The 23916-nt window shown below is 29.2% G+C and overlaps 1 pseudogene across 1 annotated transcript in view; it reads left to right on the top strand.

Annotated features, from left to right (window-relative positions):
• LOC143233388 (uncharacterized) overlaps positions 1–23916 on the top strand; it is a 96634-nt pseudogene that overhangs the window by 26745 nt on the left and 45973 nt on the right. The window contains exons 4-5 of the transcript XR_013018116.1: positions 2963–2996; positions 14898–14942. The product of XR_013018116.1 is annotated as an uncharacterized LOC143233388 (transcript). The remainder of the gene's footprint in view (positions 1–2962; positions 2997–14897; positions 14943–23916) is intronic.

Here is a 23916-nt window from a genome sequence, read left to right as displayed (position 1 = left end):
AAATAAAAATCATAATAGAAATATTTTTATTATTGGGATAGTTAGAATAAATAAAATGGTAATAATTGGATACATTAAATTTGATAAGCTGGTCATTTTCATTAAATTAACCCTATTGACATGGGTCAAAGGCCATGTTTTTGCTTTTTGTTGATTTGTATTGAAATGTTTTTCAACTTATACCGAATATCCAAAATTTATAAAATATAAAATGTTTTCATTATAATTCAAATTTTAGTATTATACATTAGTTAATTTCTTAATTTGAAAGTAAATACAAAACACATCTCAGTGTTGATTTTCATGTGTCAAATGTATGTTCAGTGCAGCATTGGTTGAAATTAGGTGTTTGTGACGTTTGTATACAGAGTCTGTAGTTTCTTATGAATTAGGAACTTGTGTTTCTAATATTAACAAGCTAGAATATAAAATAAGGTAGTCCAGCTCCCCTCTTTTATTTTTGGAAATTCTTGTTTACGTACACCTACTTTTGTCTGTGACGTGAATAACCAATAAACGGCTCAAAATGTTTTTTTTATGGTTCTCTGAGTCTTTAAAAATTATTTGTGGCAGATTTCTAATAGTAAGGTTATACTTTAGTAAGCTCAGTTTCATATTTTTTTTAGCCCCAAATACAGCTTAGTTACTAAGCTTGATAAAGTGATATAGTAATTTATTGTTTTTGGTTATTTCAAATGTACACATAAAACCTAGAAGTAATTAGTTTCGTATTCCTCGTGCAAAAATTTGATAAGGCTTAGCAATCTAGAGTAACAGCAAATAAGTAAAAAGTTCATAACCAGAAGAGAATTAATTTGGTGTAGCTATTTATTTAGCAAATATAGACATTAGTTACAGTGGATATCTCTTAGAAATTATAGGTTCCTGATTTGAAAGTAAAAATGTTTTGTTTTGAAAAGGACTGTTACATACTCTTTCCAAAAGCAATCAATGTCAAGGACATCATAATACTTACAAAACTCTTAATAGTGTGAAAGTGTAGTTCTCATTCATTTCTTATCAGTGTAGTTTTATAGTGGCTGTGGTTTTCACATAACATCTTACACTCAGTTTTTTGTACTTTTGTGTTAATAGTAGTAGTGCACTTGGTTTTTCAAAAGTAGTGTAATGTTCATGCTTACCTCAAGTTTTACATTGTTTTTTAGATTGAACAGCAGATTTGCTTTTCACATGGTTTATTGATTAACAACTTACATGTAAATGTGATGTTGAAAGTAATTTGACTGATCATCTGTTTTAAGTAGCAGTTTTCATTGGAAAATGTGCAAAAAAAATTTAAATAACTACACAAAGTAACATTTGAACTAACAACATCAAATGACAGTGCTTACTGTATCAACAAAAATATTAATAAAACAAGCTTCTCTGTATTATAACTTGTGTACTATTTTATTGGACATTTTCATGTTTATCATGTTCAAAGTATATATAAATTGAATGTGTAATAAATTTCTAATTATAGTTGTGTTGTGTTTTTAATATAATAAGTCACAGTGAAACATTTTTTCATTTCTTTGATTTACACGAAAACAGTAGAGGATTACTTTGTTTGTATTGTGAAACTATGGGTTACTATTAATTTTGTTACTGTTTGCCCCCCTCTTCACAGATAACTGAATTGTCTTTCAGCCATATTGGCATTATTGACACATCAGAATAACTATTTTTAACACATGGAAGGACATGAAGTTTATAGAAAACCAGAACAACAAAATACAAATTTATTTGGGACACTCAACGTGTTTTAGCAGTTTTAATGGGTAAAGATCTATAATTTGATTGGTTTGATAAGTAAACACCTAAAATGATTTGTCTGCTACCCAGTGTGTAGAATTGTTGGGATGCATATAATGTCACGAAGTTGTACTTCTTTGTGAAATGTAATTTAAGAAAGCTACAACAATAGCTATTAAAATAATTGGTACTTGGGGTTCATTATCAATAAAGAGTTTGACTTCTGGGATAAATACTGCTGTATTTCTTGAGTGTTAAAGTTTGCTGGTCCTTTGAGACTGAGCAGCAGATGGTAAGAAAGCATAGGTAATTGCATGTTGCTGTCTCCAGTATAAAACCTCTTTCTGAGGCAAACCTTTTCTGTTTGGATATTGTAACATACACTATTTCATTTAGTTGAAAGAAATATTAGTAATGGTTGCAGCATTATAATGTGATAAAATATTTCAAACTAATTTTTCAACTGTCTTTAAAATGCAACATGAAAAGGAAAAATATATTCAAACATCACTTGAATATTGGCAAATAAACTTTTGGTTTAGGAGTTTGAAATCTTGCATCTTAAATTAAAATTTTTTTTTGCTTTCATAAATAATTTTTAACGTTTTATGGCAATATTGCAAGTATTAACCCTTTGAGTGCATAATTAATTTTTGGGTGGGTTTTTGAAAAGTGTCAGTCATTCACTAACAAATGAAGTATAGAATTTGACCTTTGTTTTTATTATTAAAATACACTACTTGTGTTTATGATTGAAGGACATGTCATTATTCTGATTATCTCACTATAAGGAAAACATTTATGACACAGTGGTGTAAGTCCTCCTTTTGCACCAAATCTGATAAATCCAATTACAGCATCCAGGAGACTAATATGTTTTTTGAACTTTAGAAACTCGTCTTGAACAGTGATACATTGTGAATGTTTTTCATGTCTGAATTTGAATTTTTTTGTGTTCATATTCTTTGCTCTAGAAATATCTTCAAGGAAGTTATGAAAAAGTGTTTTTCATTGGTAGCTTTGCTAAGTTTTGTAACATCTTAAAATAGTGAATATCCAGAAAATGAGAATTTTTAGACTGTTGCAGAAATTACTAAAGTTGTAACACATTAGGAATATATTTCATTTGAGCTGTTTTTGTTCTCATGTTATTAAAACCTTTTAAAATGGAGGCAAAGAAAATGATTTCTTCTCTTTTTACTTACAGGGAAAGAAGCGATGTTGATATACCTCTCCAGGATGTATGTACTCGCGTGAGAGTTCTTTCTATTTCTAAATTTATTTATAAGTACTTAATGATGGTCAGTTTTTAGCAACTATTTTATAAATGTGTGTACTTCTCCAAATGAATGAAAAACTGTATTTCTTAATAGTTATATTTTAGTGCCATTCCATATTTTACTGAAAAGACTTAAATGAATATACATATTTATCTGTTTAGTGTGTACAGATACTATTACTCTCTTATATTTTTTAATGGTGCAGTAACCGTAATAAAATACTAGTATTTAATGCACATGATATGACTTTTTTGTATAGTGATTAATATTAATTGATGTGAGAAAGGTTAGTTGAAGATAAAATTGTATGTTGTTATTTGGCATGAGGCTTATGTTTTACATACCACAAGCAGCTTGAACATGCATAGATTGGTGATGTATTTTGGTAACCACATCATGATGAATCTGTTTACAAGAATGACCAGTAAAAAGGTTAATTGAAAACTAATGTTGCATTTTTATTATTATAAATTTTATATTATGAAATTTGTCTTCATATTGCACCAGTCTGTGTTTGTTATTAAAAGTGTATGCAGTATTTATTTTCATCAAGTGTAACAAAAGATAAATCTGTAAATTAGAAACAGTTGATGTTTCCACTATTTGAAGTATGTATAATATAAAATATGTAAGTGGATGTTGTGTATATTTGTGTTGGGCACTAAACATTTTACTTAGTGTATCCAGTAGTATAGAGATGTGAAGACCCATATTTAGATAGCAATAACATCATTAATCTATTTTGTTTTCCTGGTTACTCTGTAGTTTTTTTTCTTGACTATGGAAAAAGCAAGCCTCCTAAATATTACAAAGAAAAAACTAATGAAGCTGATCTGGAACATGTATATAAATTTTTATATTTAATGCATTAATATTTTACTACGTAAACACCATATGATGTTCTACTAATTTAAAATCAGTAAGAAAAAAGCCGACATTTGTGATTGAAGTATAAAGGTTATTAGAAATAAAAGGAAATCACCATTAGTTGATATTAGAAATAACTCTAACTGGATTACAGAGCAACTTTCTAATGCTAATTGTACATATATATTTTAAAGTTGTAAGTAAAAGTACTAATTTTGACTATGTTTCAACACAGTTTCCAGCAAAAAATATCTGGAATTGATATTTGTTACTGTGAAACATTTATAGGGGGGGTAATTTACAAATAAAAAAATTTAATGAAATATTCCAACTTGTAATTTTTTCTCAGTTAAGGAGTCTTGGCTCTTAACAATACACTTACAACGTTTATTTCATGTTCATTTCAAAGCATAGGTGTATGTTTGCTAGGGAACTGTCTTCCCTCTAGAAAGTAAATTATTGGTGTCATGTTTTTCTTCTGAACTCACTTGTAGACTGATAAGGTTATACAAAGAACAGCTTGGTAAACAGATACTTGCAGTTTAAACACTCAGTAGAGAAGGTTAAAAACTAGTTACGACAGTGTACAGTTCAAACAGTAATTTATAATCATTTTAGAAAGTGGCTAGCCAGAACTTGTATAAAAGTGAACGGAGATATTTAATTGGAAGTACAGAAGTCTTGGGTACAAGCCAAAGATCTGGACATATTTATGTGTACATTTTGTTTTTGAAACTACTTTTATATTATTATTACATTTATTTGGGAGCCGTACAGTTTGTGATGTGACATCAAATAAATTTATTTGGTGATTCTAATTCTTATTTAAGAAATTAAATTTTCTTTAACATTTAATATCTTCCACTTGCACAATTTTAAAAGGCTAGGCTATCTGTGTTGAGCAGTAGCCGAGTGCAAAGGTTGTAGCTAGAAGAGATAATTATTTACTGTTTTGTGTTTTATTAGTTCAGTAACTTATTTATAAATTGTAATGATCTATATACATATATAATGTATAATAACTTAAATCTGGCTGTTACAAAATATTAGTCTACTAAAATACATCCAAAACAAGTTAACTTAGTAAAAATAAAGGTCATGATTATATATTTGGATACAGTAACATGAATGCACGTGTACCACATCATTATAACTTCTGTAATGTTAGGCAGGTGCAGCTGAAAGGTCAATATAATAAAAGTAATAAATATATAAGGTTATGAGATTTCGGCTATTTGATCTAAATTTGTGTTATAATCTGCTGTCATTCTAGAATGAAAGAAGCATAATTAATATTTATGTTCTAATCTTTTATTTTGGTTACAGATAAAATAACAGATAAAATATGAAACTTAAACAATTAATAACTATCTGGATATAAAGATTTTGCTTGTGAAATTTGAAAATTTTCTGAATGCTGTAAGTATGATGTCTTAAAATTATTTTGCCAGTTTGGCAACATGAGAAAAGGCATGAGAAAAATGGTGCTTAACAAACCTTATGTTTTAATAAAAATTTTATATTTTGCACATTAAAGCATTTTAACACTTACCTGCCAAATTTCATGAACATACACTTACCAGTTTAAAAGTAATAATACTAAAACTGTAACAAGCACAAAATGGTTGAGGTCAGTTTCAGGGACTTGAACCCATTTTGAAAGAGCTAAGTAGTTGCATTATGAAAAGGAAAAGTTCAAGGGTTATAAGTGATGCTTCTTTGGTCCAGAAAGGGTTAACTGCACACTCAAGTTGAAATGGCTCATCAAAACTAACCAATTTGCAACGAATGGGACAAATTCCTGTACGTTCTTTTTAAAAGAAAATGTAGATGAATGCAAGTTTTTGTGAGGAGATATGTATTTTTTGGGTTTTTTTTCACAGCAAAAAAGTAACTTAATCAGCTTATATACATGCAAAGACGTTTTCTATTTCATGGATACAGAATTACACATTTTTTTTAGAAGTTTGCAAAATCATTTTGATAACTACACATGTACGACAATTTAGAGAATGAACACCAGCCACATTACGCAGCAGAGATGATACACTTACTTGCACTATTTAAGATTATTTTCATATAATTAAGTAAAATGAACTAATTTATTGTTTTGAAAGATAACCACATCTGTAAAGACAAAACAAAATTTGTTATAAATAATCAGTTTGTTAACTTGTTTACTGTTGGTGATGAGTTCAGAGTTTTTGTAAATTGGCAGTCTGCTTTAGTCCTAAAAGATTTTATTTTGGTGATAAAACATCATTAAAAATTTGATTACTGTTTGTGTTGTATATCTTAGTTTTGATATAATTTTTTCTAAAATGTTTTATGTACAGCTTTACATAATTTTATTCTTTAGATTTATTACATAAAGCTTATGTAGTAAACAGTGCTTTAATTGTTAAATATGGAACTGTATTTAATACACAACATATTTCCTAGTCTACTTGTTATGGTTAAAAATAAACTTACTAACAGGCTGTTAGTGCACAGGAATCAGTTTATTAGATTTCTATATGATGGTGTAGTTACAACAGAAAAATGCATTTGTTGTGTAATGACAAAAAGTATAGAACAGTGTTATATTTCTTAGTTATAATTTTTTTTTGACAAATCCAAAAAACCATATAACTTGTACCTGAAATATTTAATGCCATTCAGTTTATAAAATGAGTAAATACAGTATTGTTTATTGTAAATGTGTTTTAAAGTATTTTCTAAAAGAAAACATTTAACAGCAGCTTCATGCTCTGGTAAACTGATATGTGACATCTAGTTGTTTTTATATATGTATATGTTGATTTGTGTACCAAGCTTTACCAAACGTATTAACTAAAACAGTTATTAAAAATAAAGTCACTATTAAAAAGAACTGTAAGATAAGGTAATGTGCATATTTTTGTATATTCAGGAAATTACTCTTTTTTTTAACATGTTTTTATTGCAGAATCATTGGTTTGATTACTGTGTAATTTCTAATAAAGTCAAATAAAAGTGCTTTTAAAAGCACTAGTGTTTTCTTTGTGTGTGAAAGCACTTTCAGTATGCAACACTTTGATCACATGTGGCTTCACCTTGCTAATCCACAGTTCTTCAGAATAAGGAGTCATTCTGGATCTCAAAGCTTACCATTATTATATGTTAAACTAAACTTTTATTATACACCTATTAAATCATTAATAGGAGTGTGGTTGTAGTTGGAAGTTTTGGTAGTACATCACAAGATGCAGTGTGTTTTCAATAAAACAGAACATCAGTTGCTCACTTGATGACTGTAATTGAAAAAGTTACAAGTCTATAATGTCTGTCACTAGCTCTTTAGTTAAGTTGAATACATTACTAACTATTATTCATCACTGATAAAACTTTGTATGCTGTTAAACATTAGGGTTTTCGGTTACATACCAGGATATTTCAAGTGAAGAATGACAGCCATTTAAGAGATCATTTAATACAGATGCAGAAAATAGTTATTCCTAGCAGTTTCTGTGATATTGAATATTTTTGGTCTAGTATCCCAAACTTTTAATTTAAAGAAAAACATGACTGAATTGTACTGAGAAAGTCCTTATAATTACAAAACTGTTATTGTAATATAAATTTCACTCACTCATTTTGTTGTGCACTACACCATCTTAAAACAAACCAAAATTAAGTCATCGTTTCAGAAATCAGGGAATTCTTGGATTAAGTCCTAGACTTGAATCATTGCACATTATCCAGTATGTAGAACAGCACAGTTCTGACCAGTAAGGGAAAAAAACTGAAATTGTATTAAATCACATGGAGATTGCACCAATAAATTTAAACTTTTATCTCTCATCAGAATTTCTATAACAGATCTTAAGAATTTGCACTGTTAAGGATAAAACAAAAAAACCCAAGTTATTCTCACTGAACACTGCTATGAAATTTCTGTCATCACCACATATTTCACCAATTTTGTTTGAATTGATTGCTTTGTGATGAACAGTATTTTACAGTTGCTCTCAAAACACCAAGAAGTGTAGTCACTTTCAAGTAGTTGATTAATCTCCTGGAGTAAAAAAATGTAGAGTTTAAAGAACGTGGGGTGATAAATACAAAAAGTGCAAGTGCACCTGTTGTGAGCAGAAAGTTTGTCAATGTGATCATGAAAGCTGACCAATTCCAGTCGAAAAAGGATGCGACATTAGACAACAAAAATGCACCATTTTGATAAACAGTTTGTGTGATGTGCACTTTTTTGTATTTATAATACCCTGCTCTTTAATCTTTACTACTTTTATGTCTGAATAAAAACTGAATTATTCAAAAGCATTATGGTTTGTGGAATTTTTTGCATCCACGTGACTCTTCCCTGGTGGTCTGTTGAGCAAATATTTTCTTTGTGACTGTGTATTTCATCAATTTTACAGCACGATGAAAATTCCAAGAAGAAACTTGCCTATCTCTCTATTTCTGAAAACTGTTGTAACTGGAAAGCATGTACCTAGATACTGTTATCGGTTGCTGTTGTACAATACTACTATTGATTAAAGAATTTGGTGTGCATTGATGGCATACTTTTACTAAATAAGATTAAAATGAACTGTTTCCAAATCCAAATTTTATTATCTTGAACTGCAGAATTTTAATTAATTCTGTGATAAGCAACTTTTTTTTTACTACCGTAATATTGAAGTACTGCAAAATAGGAAGCTTGCTTTAATGTATTATCTTTTCTTGAGTGAAAGCTAGAGATACTTGTGGGTTTAACATATTTTTCAGTGTCGTACACAATAATAATACTGTTCTCATACACTCAAACTTACTATACGTGAATGAGGTGTCACAATAACCATTTATTATTAAGTGTTAAAAATGAGTAGATATTCAGCTTGTTTTTATTAAATGTAGATATAAAAATTGTTTTATTGAGCAGTACGACTATTCCTATTTTCACATTTGATTTTCTCTTTAAATAATTGTTTTCAGTTTTGTTTTTTTCACTGAGTTTCCAAATAACTTTTTGAAAACTGTTTTGTACTTTCATGTACTGTTTTGAGTTGGATGTTTTGTATACACCTAAGTTTAAGTTGCATGTTTTCAGTTTGATGTTTTGTATCTACCTAATTTTAAGTTGCATGTTTTGAGTTGGATGTTTTGTATACACCTAAGTTTAAGTTGCATGTTTTCAGTTTGATGTTTTGTATCTACCTAATTTAAAGTTGCATGTTTTCAGTTTGATGTTTTGTATCTACTTAATTTTAAGTTGCATGTTTTCAGTTTGATGTGTTGTATCTACTTAATTTTAAGTTGCATGTTTTCAGTTTGATGTGTTGTATACACCTAAATTTAAGTTGCATGTTTTCAGTTTGATGTTTTGTATGTACTTAATTTTAAGTTGCATGTTTTCAGTTTGATGTGTTGTATATACTTAATTTTAAGTTGCATGTTTTCAGTTTGATGTGTTGTATACACCTAAGTTTAAGTTGCATGTTTTCAGTTTGATGTTTTGTATGTACTTAATTTTAAGTTGCATGTTTTCAGTTTGATGTGTTGTATATACTTAATTTTAAGTTGCATGTTTTCAGTTTGATCTTTACCTGCCCTTTTTTTAGTTACAGCACCTGGATTGTCTTTGGTTTTAAGCTGCATGTTTATTAAACTGTTTAGAATCTTTAAGTGAGAACTTCAACACGTTTTGTGTTCATTAAAACAACAACAAAAAGATGAAACAACAACTCGTAGTTTCATTGCTGTTTTCTGTTTTCACTTTCTTCAGTTTTCAATTTCATCTTTAGGTATATATATTTTTCAATTTACATATCTATACACTATAATTTTTGTTGGATTAGTTATTCTCAATTTTCTATTCAGGTGTGTTTTTTCTTTTAATACAAGAATCCTATAATCTTTGTAGGATCTTGGCTTTCTATTTTTCAATGAATAGTTTCAATTTTTCTAAATTTTGACTGTTGTACCAAGCATATTAGATGATGTGATGTTAAAATTACTTATTCTTGTGATTTTGGCACCCTGTTTGTGCCGTTACTTTGCATTTGTAAAATAGAGTGATTAAAAAAAGTGTCTTGATTTACACGTTTATTTGCTTTTTTACCTGTATGAATATTTCAAGCATGCAAAAATTATGTTGAAAAAGAAAAATCATAGTTCGGAAATAGAAAAACTGATGATTTCTCTGGTGCAAAATCAGTCAGAACTGGTATCACAGATCTAGGTATAATTTTAATGTTTCAATGTCCATTGGCTCATCATCACAAAAATCAGTCATCCCATCATCTGAAATACGAATCTGTTGGCTTATTATTTTTTGTGTCCACCGGCCTCTACCAATCTCCTTCATTTTGCCTGTAGTCATGAAGAAATGACTGGGAATGGATAAACTGATGCCAAAGTTTTATTAGATAGACTAGTCGTCGTAAGGTCAGTGATACTGGATGAAGTTTTCAATTCCAGTCAGATTTGATCCTAGCTATTAAACTGAACACAATTTCCACTTCAGTTGAGGAAAGAGTCAATACCTGCATATTGTTTTGCAGATGCTATTGTACTACTAGTCCTGATTTCTCTACTCTTTTATAGCTTTTAAACACAATTCAGAATCATCAGAAATGACAGCTATCTTTCTTGTTTGTATGAGATGTTCTATCCACTCCTGCTTAGTCATATTTTGAGTTGAAATTGTTCTTTACAAAAAAAATTATATGAAATAATCATAGCTTTGACTTCTGGTGCACCATATCTGGTCAGGCCCTACTTTATTCTTGGCCATAGATGGGGGTTAATATTGAAATTGCTTACAACCAAATCTAGAATTGAATTCTGAAACTTGCTGTTGATATGTTCTAACAGTTTATTCTCTAAGATCTTGTCATCTTCATGCACAGATTCAACATCAGTACAGTGCCTGTCTTTGTCAGGGGCACAGTTTGCAAAGAGAATTTTCATCATTAATAATATTCTTTCATCAGTTTAAATACTTCATCTTCTACATCACAATTGTCTAGTCATTGTATGTGTTGTAACTTTTGTATTTACTGTACTATGGTGATCTTTTTCTGAAACACAAGACTAAAATTTGTGAGATAGTAGAACTTGGCAAATGTTTATAAAAACAGTTTTCACTGACTTAAGATTTGTTAACCAACCCTTTACTTTATTGGCGCTTTCTTCTGTGTCTTACTGATGCGTGATATAAGTGCTTAAACCGTATTTTTTACAGTTTGTTTGTTTATTGCAGTCAGTGCTTTTTCCATTTATGATGCCCAAATTTTCCCTTAATGTTAACTGGTATTTGGAACTGTGATGTTTGTAATTTTCTCAGTTAAGAGGTAAATAAAGGTAAAATTTATTTGTGCTATTTAATGTTTAAAATTTTTCATGTTGGTTACTTACTTGGTAGAGGATAGTTCATAACATATTCAGTGTATCCTATTTTATTGTGGCTTCATCTCTTACCATTACAAGGACATCATCTTTTAATTTTCCAAGACAGCCCCTCTAGTTTTTATAAGTCACTCTTCATTTCTAGTCTTTGCCAATACTTTCATTTCTCTCAATATCAACTCCTTCCATGTTGGAAATGCCAAGAAATGACTTATAGGATACAAATTTTCATTAAGGATCCTAACACTAATAATTTCTTAGTTGTGGCTGAATCAGTACATGAATCATTAATAAGACCTAAAAGTGGAGATTTTCTCATTTTATATCCAAGGTGTTCCCTTATATTATGAGCAATGCAAGACACAAATGTACTTGCTTGTTTTTGTCTATTGTGCATTTAGTTTTGTGCAAAAATTAGTGCCTTGAAATGACAAAAGGCCTGAAAAATTTGGATAGGATTTTTAATGATATGCAACGTAGAATGTAGTTATAAAGTTTATTACCATCATGTAAGTTTGTTATATCCATTGAGAGCACAATTTCTGGGAGTACATAGTTCCTTGTGTTGCCTTGCCAGTTGTGGATGTCTACACACGAAGGGCGTGAGTATTAATGTTTCTTGATTGAATCAACCTGGAATAATGAACAATCAATTACAAGACCTATGAGCAGTTTTATTAAATTCTTAAGAGAATAAATTTAATTGTTTTTGGAAATGTGTACATTAAGAAGTTCTTGCGGTGAAAAGGCAATGACGTGATGGTATTCACAAGGGTGATTTAATGTTAACCAATGACATGATGGTATTCACAAGGGTGATTTAATGTTAACCAATGACGTGATGGTATTCACAAGGGTGATTTAATGTTAACCAATGCAAAAACTTGCAGAAACTCTTGTTCCTTCTGTGTTAAAAAAAATTAGGTTTCGGTGTGGTCAAAGTACTGTTTTATCAATAATATTTTAAATGTATTATAAGCTGCTGAATTTGTAAATAGCACTTACTGTTCAATAATGTTATTATAATGATTATAAGATAGCTAACATATTAAGTACTAGTAAACATGTTGGAACTCAAAACATAGACTTGTGTGCCATTCAGACTTCATGATGGACCAGTCAATATTCTGTACTAGGATGTGTATCTCATCATAGTAGTTTGGAACTCAAAACATAGACTTGTGTGCCATTCAGACTTCATGATGGACCAGTCAATATTCTGTACTAGGATGTGTATCTCATCATAGTAGTTTGGAACTCAAAACATAGACTTGTGTGCCATTCAGACTTCATGATGGACCAGTCAATATTCTGTACTAGGATGTGTATCTCATCATAGTAGTTGATGCTGTGACATGTGTCTAGGTACAGAACTTTTACCAGTGGTTTCTTACAAAGTTTACAGACTTGTTTGTATTTTATTATCTATATTTCTAACACTTTCCTATTTAAGTAATTCACTTTCAACAGCACTTTTTCAAATTCTGAGAGGTTTGGTCAACTAAATGGCAGCTGGCAAGAGAATTGATATAAAAGTTGATATCCATCTATTTTGCTAATGTTTCTGTTCTTTGCATGTGATGTTCTTGATAAAAGAAGTAGACATCTAATACTTGAAACTTATCTTCTGTTACTGAGTTGTTAATTTTTAGCAAAAATGCATTATTATAAATTCTGTTTGTTTCTGTACAAAAGACTCGTAACATTTACTGATAGCTTGCCAAATTTTATGAAGATACATAAATCAGGTTGTGTCAGACAGTGTATCAATACAGTTGAATTACTCGTATCACTGTGTTGCTACATCTCTAATGTTTACTGAGCTTCTGTTGCATCCAACTGTTATTATTAACGTGCTTATTATTTGAATTATCAGTATATTGTTTATTTATCTTATTATTTGGCACATACGTGTTTATCAGTAGATTAGTAATGTTTCAAAGTTTGAGGAATGCAAGTATGATGATGCAATAAGGTTAGGCTTAAGTGTAAGTAAACGCTAGGCCTTGTATATGCCTGAATCTAAGTTTAGATGTGATTGAAATGAAGTAATTCTTCAGATTCACCCATGCTGGTTCTCATATTTTTGTTTTTAGTGATAGTAAACATAAACTTTAACAGCATTTTATTTTTCTTTTGACCTTAAGGAGGGTCTTTGTCCATGAAAATAGTGGGTAAGGTAGCAGAAAAATTGTGAAATGTGTGTTAGTTTTTCTTGTTTTTGGTAGAATTGAACATATTATCAGTAGTATAAATTTATACATTCATTTGTATTTCTAAAAATATTTTTAATATTCTTAAAGTAAGTTCTTAGAATTGTCTTTTGAAACATCATGGAGATACAAAACACACTCAAATAAAATTAGATCCAGGAGTTACCCTGACAGTGGCATCTGTTGGCAAGTATGAAACTGCATTCGTGGTCTGGTCTCATTCACCAGAGACTAGCTATGAAGAAACACTTCACAGAGTGGAAAGCATTTGATTTTTTAGCTGAGTTCTGTTCAGGGAAGCTGTTTTTGTATGTTACTTTCAAAATATAACTTGTTAAAATAATTAAAGAAGCATTTTGTCATGTGAAACTTAATATTTATTTGTTATCAATTTACAGAGTGTAATATCCATGGTTACAGCATTTTACCAGCTTAACCTGGCATCATTGAGTAGTTATAACCATAGATATTGTACTCAGTGTATCTGATAATAAATAATTTTAAGTTTTACAGGAAAACTTGTTTTCCAAACATATTTCCTGAGTTGAAAATAGCCAAAAAAGTACTAGTAAAACAAAACTAACAGTGCAGTGTTTGCCAAATTGAGTACCTTTGGTGTAGCAGTTGGTCTAAACTTTATTTTTTTACATTATCTCAGTGTGGTTAACACCATTTTCTAATTGATGGATTGACTTAAACAGAAAATGGGCAGGCAATTCACTGACAAGAAGCAAAAATCAAATTCTTTAACTCCAAATAGAGAAAATATATATATACTAATTGATGGTTAAGCTTCAGATCTTGTGAACCAGTGTAACAATCTATAGTAAACTTGAAATATCAGACAATAAATATATATTTTAAATTTGTAGGTATAAGAACAAAACACATTGTACCAAACAACAATCGTTGATTTTTAGTTGGCACAGCATTAAATTTTGTTAAGCCTTGTGGTATAATAAATGTGAAAGGCATGGATAAACCTGTACCTCATACAGATCATCAAGTGAGAACTTTTGATACTTGTTTTCTAATGAGGTGAACTTTAATAACTTGTATTAGCAAGGGAAGCTTGTATGTGTGAAAGTAAACATATATTTGTCTACTCAAAAACTGATTACCATTAAACAAATTTTGTGGCCAACACAATTTTCATAAAAATATGCACTTTTCTATAGAATATTACCTTAAATACAAGTCTAACAAAATAAGATGATTGTTTCTCTCCTGTCATGAAATATCAGTGCAGTACACTACACAAAACATTTTAATTCTCATGCTTTGTACGAGACAAATTAATGTTTGTTAGACATAGTAACTGATGTGCAGAAGAACTGGATCCGTAGGACATGCCAAGGAAGTGCTGTTCTGTTGTCGGGTTTCTCTAACTGCTGTTTTCTTTTTTGTCAAGCAGAGTGATCCAGCAAGCCATGTGCCATATGACAAGCTCTCTAAGGTACAGTATTACTTCTGTGTAGTTTTTATCTTAGAATAAAGTATTTGTAGAGAACAAAGATAACAAGGACATTTTTTGTAACTTGGTCACCCTGTGTTGTATGTTGTTACAAAGCGAAAACCAACAAAATATTAAGTCCAAACTAAGCAGAGTCACTTACTGGTGTAGTTGAATTAAAACTATTAGTGATATGGACCACAAGTGTTAAATAAATGTACTGATTACTGAGTAAAACTCATTAAGGGCCCTTTTTGTTTGATAGTGTATAATATTTGTCTGTTCCAAAATCAAAGCAGTTGGAGAAAGTTCTGGTAATAAATAGAGGCTTGTGTTGTGTATTTTTGTGCTAAGTGCCGTTGGTTTAACTTTTATTTTTTAAGCTAGGACTATCAGTGATAAAACTTGTTGAAGAGTAGAATTACTTCTGTTATTTACTAATGTAAGAGAAGTGTAATTGTACATTTTCTGTTTATAAAACTAAAGTTCATTACACTGCTAAGTATTTTGCTGGGATTGATGTTTCAGATAATTTGAATATTTTGGAACTGTTACCTACTGATTTTGTAATTAAAAGATAAAAGTTGTATTTTTCATACATTATAAGCAACCTTGTACTTCGGCTTTAATGTGGGTAAAAATTTATGCTGATATAATGAGAAACAAAAATTGTAGTTTGTAAAGTTTTTTCTGAATTATGGGAGCAAATACAAAAGCCATTGGAATATTTTTCTAAATATTTATTAATGTACCAAACTTAAGGTGTTTTGTTCTATCCAAATTATCAGCATATAAATGTTCCATGGGTGTATTATTTGATCAAATGATTTTCAATTAAGGAAAATGTCCATTCATTTACAATGTGTATACCCAGAATGTTTTGTTTTTTCTTATACATACTAATTACCTGATTTTCTTTCTGTCCAGTTGAACTCGTGCCATTGAAGTAAATGTAAAACCATACCATATTTGAGGATCCTAAGTTATTATAAAAGGCTTAATTTTAATTCACCCAATCTGTAACATATGTTAATTTTGATTATCATTTGTACTGGCTGTTAATTTTAACTCAAAATCAGAACTGAAACAAACAAAACTTTCTGACCTGATAATACCAATTTGATTTACTTTTGTAGATAAAACAAAACTTTCTGACCCAATAATACCAATTTGATTCACTTTTGTAGTTAAAACAAAAACAAAACTTTCTGACCCGATAATACCAATTTGATTCACTTTTGTAGTTAAAACAAAAACAAAACTTTCTGACCCGATAATACCAATTTGATTTACTTTTGTAGTTAAAACAAAAACAAAGCTTTCTGACCCGATAATACCAATTTGATTTACTTTTGTAGTTAAAACAAAAACAAAACTTTCTGACCCGATAATACCAATTTGATTTACTTTTGTAGTTAAAACAAAACTTTCTGACCCAATAATACCAATTTGATTCACTTTTGTAGTTAAAACAAAAAAAAACTTTCTGACCCGATAATACCAATTTGATTTACTTTGTAGTTAAAACAAAAACAAAACTTTCTGACCCGATAATACCAATTTGATTCACTTTTGTAGTTAAAACAAAAACAAAACTTTCTACCCGATAATACCAATTTGATTTACTTTTGTAGTTAAAACAAAAACAAAACTTTCTGACTTGATAATACCAATTTGATTTACTTTTGTAGATAAAACAAAACTTTCTGACCTGATAATACCAATTTGATATACTTTTGTAGATAAAACAAAACTTTCTGACCCAATAATACCACTTTGATTTACTTTTGTAGATAAAACAAAACTTTCTGACCCAATAATACCACTTTGATTTACTTTTGTAGTTAAAACAAAACTTTCTGACCTGATAATACCAATTAGATTTACATTTGTAGATAAAACAAAACTTTCTGACCCAATAATACCAATTTGATTTACTTTTGTAGATAAAACAAAACTTTCTGACCCAATAATACCACTTTGATTTAATTTTGTAGTTAAAACAAAACTTTCTGACCTGATAATACCAATTTGATTTACTTTTGTAGATAAAACTTTCTGACCCAATAATACCACTTTGATTTACTTTTGTAGTTAAAACAAAACTTTCTGACCTGATAATACCAATTTGATTCACTTTTGTAGATAAAACAAAACTTTCTGACCTGATAATACCACTTTGATTCACTTTTGTAGTTAAAACAAAACTTTCTGACCCAGTAATACCAATTTGATTCACTTTTGTAGTTAAAACAAAACTTTCTGACCTGATAATACCAATTTGATTTACTTTTGTAGTTAAAACAAAACTTTCTGACCCAATAATACCAATTTGATTTACTTTTGTAGATAAAACAAAACTTTCTGACCCAATAATACCAATTTGATTTATTTTTGTAGATAAAACAAAACTTTCTGATCCAATAATACCAATTTGATTCACTTTTGTAGTTAAAACAAAAACAAAACTTTCTGACCCGATAATACCAATTTGATTCACTTTTGTAGTTAAAACAAAAACAAAACTTTCTGACCCGATAATACCAATTTGATTCACTTTTGTAGTTAAAACAAAAACAAAACTTTCTGACCCGATAATACCAATTTGATTTACTTTTGTAGTGGAAACAAAAACAAAACTTTCTGACCCAATTATACCAATTTGATTCACTTTTGTAGTTAAAACAAAACTTTCTGACTCGATAATATTAATTTGATTTACTTTTGTAGTTAAACAAAAACAAAACTTTCTGACCTGATAATACCAATTTGATTCACTTTTGTAGTTAAAACAAAACTTTCTGACTCGATAATACCAATTTGATTTACTTTTGTAGTTAAAACAAAAACAAAACTTTCTGACCCGATAATACCAATTTGATTTACTTTTGTAGTGGAAACAAAAACAAAACTTTCTGACCCAATTATACCAATTTGATTCACTTTTATAGTTAAAACAAAACTTTCTGACTCGATAATACCAATTTGATTTACTTTTGTAGTTAAACAAAAACAAAACTTTCTGACCTGATAATACCAATTTGATTCACTTTTTAGTTAAAACAAAACTTTCTGACTCGATAATACCAATTTGATTTACTTTTGTAGTTAAAACAAAAACAAAACTTTCTGACCTGATAATACCAATTTGATTTACTTTTGTAGTTAAAACAAAAACAAAACTTTCTGACCTGATAATACCAATTTGATTTACTTTTGTAGATAAAACAAAACTTTCTGACCCAATAATACCAATTTGATTTACTTTTGTAGATAAAACAAAACTTTCTGACCCAATAATACCAATTTGATTTATTTTTGTAGATAAAACAAAACTTTCTGACTCGATAATACCAATTTGATTTACTTTTGTAGTTAAACAAAAACAAAACTTTCTGACCTGATAATACCAATTTGATTCACTTTTTAGTTAAAACAAAACTTTCTGACTCGATAATACCAATTTGATTTACTTTTGTAGTTAAAACAAAAACAAAACTTTCTGACCCAATAATACCAATTTGATTTACTTTTGTAGTTAAAACAAAAACAGAACTTTCTGACTTGATAATACCAATTTGATTTACTTTTGTAGTTAAAACAAAAACAGAACTTTCTGACCTGATAATACCAATTTGATTTACTTTTGTAGATAAAACAAAACTTTCTGACCTGATAATACCAATTTGATTTACTTTTGTAGATAAAACAAAACTTTCTGACTTGATAATACCAATTTGATTTACATTTGTAGTTAAACAAAAACAAAACTTTCTGACTCGATAATACCAATTTGATTTACTTTTGTAGTTAAAACAAAAACAAAACTTTCTGACCTGATAATACCAATTTGATTTACTTTTGTAGTTAAAACAAAACTTTCTGACTCGATAATACCAATTTGATTTACTTTTGTAGTTAAAACAAAACAAAACTTTCTGACCGGATAATACCAATTTGATTTACTTTTGTAGTTAAAACAAAAACAAAACTTTCTGACCTGATAATACCAATTTGATTTACTTTTGCAGTTAAAACAAAAACAAAACATTCTGACCCAATAATACCAATTTAATTTACTTTTGTAGTTAAAACAAAAACAAAACTTTCTGACCTGATAATACCAATTTGATTTACTTTTGTAGTTAAAACAAAAACAAAACTTTCTGACTTGATAATACCAATTTGATTTACTTTTGTAGTTAAAACAAAAACAGAACTTTCTGACCTGATAATACCAATTTGATTTACTTTTGTATATAAAACAAAAACAAAACTTTCTGACCTGATAATACCAATTTGATTTACTTTTGTAGATAAAACAAAACTTTCTGACTTGATAATACCAATTTGATTTACTTTTGTAGTTAAACAAAAACAAAACTTTCTGACCTGATAATACCAATTTGATTCACTTTTGTAGTTAAAACAAAACTTTCTGACTCGATAATACCAATTTGATTTACTTTTGTAGTTAAAACAAAAACAAAACTTTCTGACCCAATAATACCAATTTGATTTACTTTTGTAGTTAAAACAAAAACAGAACTTTCTGACTTGATAATACCAATTTGATTTACTTTTGTAGTTAAAACAAAAACAGAACTTTCTGACCTGATAATACCAATTTGATTTACTTTTGTATATAAAACAAAAACAAAACTTTCTGACCTGATAATACCAATTTGATTTACTTTTGTAGATAAAACAAAACTTTCTGACTTGATAATACCAATTTGATTTACTTTTGTAGTTAGACAAAAACAAAACTTTCTGACCTGATAATACCAATTTGATTCACTTTTGTAGTTAAAACAAAACTTTCTGACTCGATAATACCAATTTGATTTACTTTTGTAGTTAAAACAAAAACAAAACTTTCTGACCTGATAAAACCAATTTGATTTACTTTTGTAGTTAAAACAAAAACAAAACTTTCTGACCCGATAATACCAATTTGATTCACTTTTGTAGTTAAAACAAAAACAAAACTTTTTGACCCGATAATACCAATTTGATTCACTTTTGTAGTTAAAACAAAAACAAAACTTTCTGACCCGATAATACCAATTTGATTTACTTTTGTAGTGGAAACAAAAACAAAACTTTCTGACCCAATAATACCAATTTGATTCACTTTTGTAGTTAAAACAAAAACAAAACTTTGTGACCCGATAATACCAATTTGATTCACTTTTGTAGTTAAAACAAAAACAGAACTTTCTGACTTGATAATACCAATTTGATTTACTTTTGTAGATAAAACAAAAATTTTTGACCTGATAATACCAATTTGATTTACTTTTGTAGATAAAACAAAACTTTCTGACCCAATAATACCAATTTGATTTACTTTTGTAGTTAAAACAAAACTTTCTGACCCAATAATACCAATTTGATTTACTTTTGTAGATAAAACAAAACTTTCTGACCCAATAATACCAATTTGATTTACTTTTGTGGATAAAACAAAACTTTCTGACCCAATAATACCAATTTGATTTACTTTTGTAGTTAAAACAAAAACAGAACTTTCTGACCTGATAATACCAATTTGATTTACTTTTATAGTTAAAGAGAAAAAAATGAAATGCTAACAAAAACAATTTCTAGTAAACCAGAAATATGTTTAAATAGTTTTACTGAGTTGGCCAATATAAGAATATGCGACATAACTGAATTCAGAATGAAAATGAGTATTACATTGATTTAAGTGGTTTCTATGTTGATGTAAATTGTGAAGATTGCAGTTAAGCAGTACTTTGAAAAATTAAATATTTTGTTAGGGCTAAAAACTTGAAGTATAGTCGATGTGGAAAACTTGTAACTTTGTTCTACTCAATCCAGATTATGTGGTTTGCATACTTATTTATGATGTTCTTTGGCACCAGTTGAAATTATTTCTCTTTATTTTGGTTTTATCTGACTTTGTGGAAGGTAACTTGGTGATTTTTCATAATTAGGACCATCTTATGTATTTTAGAATAGTACCATTGATAACTTCTGTGTTAAGAAGTTGATCTCTCCAGTGACTGTTGTAATTGGATTGTTAATCTGAAGTGAAGGTTCATGATTCATGAGTTAATGCTGTTAAAGTGCACTTTCCTCTATGGTTTGTTACTGCATTATGACAGTGAGATGATCATAGTTCAGCATTGAGTCATGTTTTCAAGCATGAGATGCCTGGCAGTTGGTGGTGGTGGTTGTTAACTAGGTGTCTTCCTTCCAGTTTCTCACTTCAGAATTTAGGGATAGTTATGTTTAAACAACTGCTTAAGTAGTTTGTTTTTTTTGTAAAAATTCTAAAGCAGTTAAATAATGGCTATTTTGCAGTGACCTTGAGACATCTTAGTATTTTGTATATATGTATTTGTTAGGTTGTATTTGTACATAACTGTAAGAATCTGAGAAAGTAAAAAATTAACACACTTTATGTTGCTGCTGTTCTCATGAGTCAAATATTTGGGAAGTAGTGTTGTGATTCTGGAAACCTTGTTTTCCTTTTTTTTAGCCTTATCTTGACTTTGTATTGTTACGATTCTGGAAACTTTGTTTTCCTTTCTTTTTTTAGCTTTATCTTAACTTTGCATTATCTCATATTGGGTTATTTTCTTTATTTTACTTTCATCTGCAGCTTTTAGTTATTTTTGCCATTAGAAAGGAACAAAAAATTAAACAAGATTATGAACTGTTTAGTGTAAAAAACTCTACAAATTGGCTAAAAGGGTTATGTCAATAACAGTCTCTGTTGAGTTGCACCCATGGGACAGTTATGAAAAACATGATGCAATTGGTGATTATAATTTATTTAATGTGTTCAGAGAAAACTTATTTTTAGAGGTACAGTCTCACTTCATTAAACAGAAGTTTGTCAAGAAGCTAAAGTTTGGTTTTTATAAAAAAAGTGTCAAACATTTGTGTATACATTAACATTCAGTATTAAAACTCAACACTTTGTAATATTATCTTACCAAGAAGTTTATGAAGATTTAGAAAGACGTGACTGCTTTGTGGCACCTTGTTGTGTCCAGAAGCTTTTCAAAATGTGCTTACATGTCTGTCTTGCTGATTGACATCAGTGCCCGTTCATGAGTTTAGGACAGTTATGTACAGTGACACATTTTTAAATGGACTGCATGACTTAGATGGCAATGCTTAATTAATAAGGTGGATAAGAAGGAACATGAGTGTGTTCTCCAGTTTTTTAATGGTGATGATCTGCACTGTGGACTGTGATCCATCATGGGAGTACTTTGCTACTACCATTTCTATTCATTGAATTGTATACACTTTTATAGTTACCTGTTTTTTTTTTTTTTTTTGGAGGCTGAAATATTATTAAGAATGAAAATTTATCTGTTTTATTGTTTATTGTGATGGTTGTGAAAATAAAGTTGTTATAATTGCTTATAAAGAGATGTTTTATTTATCAGATTACAAGAAGGACATGAGATAATTATTGTAGTTCATCTTAACCTTTTTAGCACAAACAATTTTGAGCACATAATTAGCAGAAACTAGTTGGTTTTCATGAGACTTGTTCACAGTAAATTATTTTTAATGTGTTTTGTCATTCCTATTAATTTGAAATCAAAATAATGTAATGCTGTACTTTATCAACTTCTTTAATGGGATGTTCAAAATATGTTAAGATACCAGATCATGAGAGAGTGACCCAAATTTAGGAAATAATATTAAGAGCTGAAAAATAGATTAGAGGTACCATGCTGTGTAACTGTAATCCAATGGTACAATCAAATAAGAGCTTCTTCTTCTGATTGGAAAAAAAAATATACCCATAAATGAAATCTGTAACATGCCTTGCTAGGAACATAAACATAGGAAGAAAGGAAACTGTGGTGTTTACATTTTTTTTTGTACCTTTGGATTCTTGCTCTAATAAAGCAAATCATATTAATTGGAAGTAAAGAAGTGATGCTGAAAGTGGAGAAGGTACAGTAATAAGAAGGATAAGTGTCCTGAGAGGTCAAAACTGAACTAGATTAGAAGAAAGTAAGGTGTGTTCTGGAGAATATGAAAACACAGAAACCTCTAAAACCATTACTGTTATATACAGATGTATCTTCTGTCATACTTCATGGATTTCAGATATGAAAAAAGATTCTGAATGACAGAATCAAGTAGTTTATTCCTACCAATAAGCACCTTCTGGGTCACATTTTGAAATTTGCTGCAATGCCTAGAGGGGTCAGGTTTTTTGTGACTGTAATAAACATGCAAATGTGCATACACACATGCACATACAAGTTTCATTTCTCTGTAGTGGATATTCAAAATAATTTTTGTTTGAAATTGAGAAGGATGAGATTTCTTAGTTAATAATAAATTATACTTTCACAGGTGAGTTTGTGTTTCTTATTCATTTGCTTTATGAAATATACTTATGATTTTACATAAAACTACACTTTGGAAGATATTACGGGATTAATAAGTAACTGTCACTATTAAAAATAAATTGAAACCTGTAAATTTATAATATTTAAAAGTATTTATGAAGTATTACTTCTGTTGTAATGTTTGCTATAAATATTGATTTACTGTGACATAGATAATAAACATTAGGACTGAAAGAATATATACACTAAAACATCTCAGCTTGCATAGATATGGAAGCTGTTGAATGGTAGACATTTGAAGCCCATAAAAGTTAAGGTTTAAAATTTTAGAAACCTTAAACTTATTTTTCCTGAAGAACTAGACAAATCTAACCACTTTCCTCATCCCAACTGAATGAATAGAAACGGAAGACTGTTGCATCTAAAGCTGGTAATAATCAAACAAACTGGCACATTCACAACCAGTACAGCATCTTTAGCCTGTTGGTTTTAGTAAATGAAATAAAGATTTGCAAATCATATTTAATATAATTTGCTTGGACTTTATACAATGAAGTACAACAGTATGTTAACTCTGTTTTCAAACTTCCAAGTCATCTTTAACTGGTCAGTAGAAAATG

Source organism: Tachypleus tridentatus, chromosome 12, assembly GCF_004210375.1.
Source record: "Tachypleus tridentatus isolate NWPU-2018 chromosome 12, ASM421037v1, whole genome shotgun sequence".
Lineage (NCBI taxonomy): Eukaryota > Metazoa > Arthropoda > Merostomata > Xiphosura > Limulidae > Tachypleus > Tachypleus tridentatus.
This window is presented reverse-complemented; position numbering and strand designations above follow the sequence as displayed.